The sequence below is a fragment of the Crinia signifera genome, unplaced genomic scaffold, assembly GCF_055691185.1.
Source record: "Crinia signifera unplaced genomic scaffold, ASM5569118v1 HAP2_SCAFFOLD_165, whole genome shotgun sequence".
NCBI classification, from domain to species: Eukaryota; Metazoa; Chordata; class Amphibia; order Anura; family Myobatrachidae; genus Crinia; species Crinia signifera.
The window spans coordinates 72,501-75,000 of record NW_028142058.1 but is presented as its reverse complement, the minus strand read 5'-3'; the positions used below and the strand labels follow the sequence as shown (position 1 = coordinate 75,000).

Below are 2,500 nucleotides of genomic sequence, written 5' to 3'. Positions count from 1 at the left end.
TCCCACAGAGATCTGAACTCGGATCACTGGATTCAAAGTCCAGAGTGCTAACCATTACACCATGGAACCACATTTCAAAGACATTTATACATTTTTCCTTAGATTGAAAGCTTCAAAAGAGGCCAATTTTCTTCTAATTACCACATAGTTGAACTTTATGTGCAAAAATGATTCTGGTCAAACTGAGAATTGAAGTTGGATGGCTGGATTCATGATCCAGAGTGCTTCCCTGAAAATGAACATTAGTAAGAAGTACAAGATTGAACAGGATATTTGAACTGTAAGTGCAAAAAGATACAAAGGTCCCACCGAGATTTGAACTCGGATCACTAGATTCAGAGTCCAGAGTGCTAACCATTACACCATGGAACCACATTTCAAAAACAATCTTAAATTATTCGCTTAGAGGGCTAGCTTTTCAAAAAAGGCTCATATTATTATAAATATCCCAGAGGTGACCTTTATGTGCAAAAATGGTTCCGGACAATCTAAGAATTGAACTTGGATGACTGGATTCATAGTCCAGAGTGCTCACTTTAGTATAATTATCCCATAAATTAAATTTACGTGCAAAAATGGTTCCATAGAATCTAAGAATTGAACTTGTATGTCCAGAATGCTTCTTTATAAATGAGGATTATTACAAGTATAGAATTGAACAGCATATTTCAACGGTACGTGCAAAACTTCTCAAGGTCCCACAGAGATCTGAACTCGGATCACTGGATTCAAAGTCCAGAGTGCTAACCATTACACCATGGAACCACATTTCAAAGACATTTATACATTTTTCCTTAGATTGAAAGCTTCAAAAGAGGCCAATTTTCTTCTAATTACCACATAGTTGAACTTTATGTGCAAAAATGATTCTGGTCAAACTGAGAATTGAAGTTGGATGGCTGGATTCATGATCCAGAGTGCTTCCCTGAAAATGAACATTAGTAAGAAGTACAAGATTGAACAGGATATTTGAACTGTAAGTGCAAAAAGATACAAATGTCCCACCGAGATTTGAAGTCAGATCACTGGATTCAGAGTCTAGAGTGCTAACCATTACACCATGGAACCACATCTCGGAAACAGTTTCAAACTATTGGCTTAGAGGGCTAGCTTCAAAATAGGATCATATTAGTATAATTATCACAGAGATGACCTTTATGTGCAAAAATGGTTCCAGGCAATCTGAGAATTGAACTTTGATGACTGGATTCATAGTCCAGAGTGTTCACTTTAGTATAATTATCCCAGAAATTACCTTTATGTGCAAAAATGGTTCCGGACAATCTAAGAATTTAACCAGTACGTCTGGATTTATAGTCCAGAATGCTTCTTTATAAATAAGGATCATTACAAGTAAAGAATTGAACAGCATATTTCAACGGTACGTGCACAATTTCTCAAGGTCTAATTACCACATAGTTGAACTTTATGTGCAAAAATGGTTGGGGTCAAACTAATAATTGACGTTGGATGGCTGGATTCATGATCCAGAGTGCTTCCCTTAAAATGAACATTAGTAAGAAGTACAAGATATTTGAACTGTAAGTGCAATAAGATACAAAGGTCCCACCGAGATTTGAACTCGGATCACTGGATTCAGAGTCCAGAGTGCTAACCATTACACCATCGAACCACATTTCAAAAACAATCTTAAATTATTCGCTTAGAGGGCTAGCTTTTCAAAAAAGGCTCATATTATTATAAATATCCCAGAGGTGACCTTTATGTGCAAAAATGGTTCCGGACAATCTAAGAATTGAACTTGGATGACTGGATTCATAGTCCAGAGTGCTCACTTTAGTATAATTATCCCAGAAATTAAATTTACGTGCAAAAATGGTTCCATAGAATCTAAGAATTGAACTTGTATGTCTGGATTCATAGTCCAGAATGATTCTTTATAAATGAGGATTATTACAAGTATAGAATTGAACAGCATATTTCAACGGTACTTGCAAAACTTCTCAAGGTCCCTCCAAGATTTGAACTCGGATCACTGGATTCAAAGTCCAGAGTGCTAACCGTTACACCATGGAACCACATTTCAAAGACATTTATACATTTTTCCTTAGATTGAAAGCTTCAAAAGAGGCCAATTTTCTTCTAATTACCACATAGTTGAACTTTATGTGCAAAAATGATTCTGGTCAAACTGAGAATTGAAGTTGGATGGCTGGATTCATGATCCAGAGTGCTTCCCTGAAAATGAACATTAGTAAGAAGTACAAGATTGAACAGGATATTTGAACTGTAAGTGCAAAAAGATACAAAGGTCCCACCGAGATTTGAACTCGGATCACTGGATTCAGAGTCCAGAGTGCTAACCATTACACCATGGAACCACATTTCAAAAACTATCTTAAATTATTCGCTTAGAGGGCTAGCTTTTCAAAAAAGGCTCATATTATTATAAATATCCCAGAGGTGACCTTTATGTGCAAAAATGGTTCCGGACAATCTAAGAATTGAACTTGGATGACTGGATTCATAGTCCAGAGTG

At 36.4% G+C, this 2,500-nt stretch overlaps 1 non-coding gene across 1 annotated transcript; it reads right to left on the bottom strand.

Annotated features, from left to right (window-relative positions):
* Positions 1-2,270: 2,270 nt before the first annotated feature.
* On the bottom strand, positions 2,271-2,342 carry TRNAQ-CUG (transfer RNA glutamine (anticodon CUG)). Its single transcript has one exon. It is a non-coding gene; the product is annotated as a tRNA-Gln (tRNA).
* Positions 2,343-2,500: the final 158 nt, after the last annotated feature.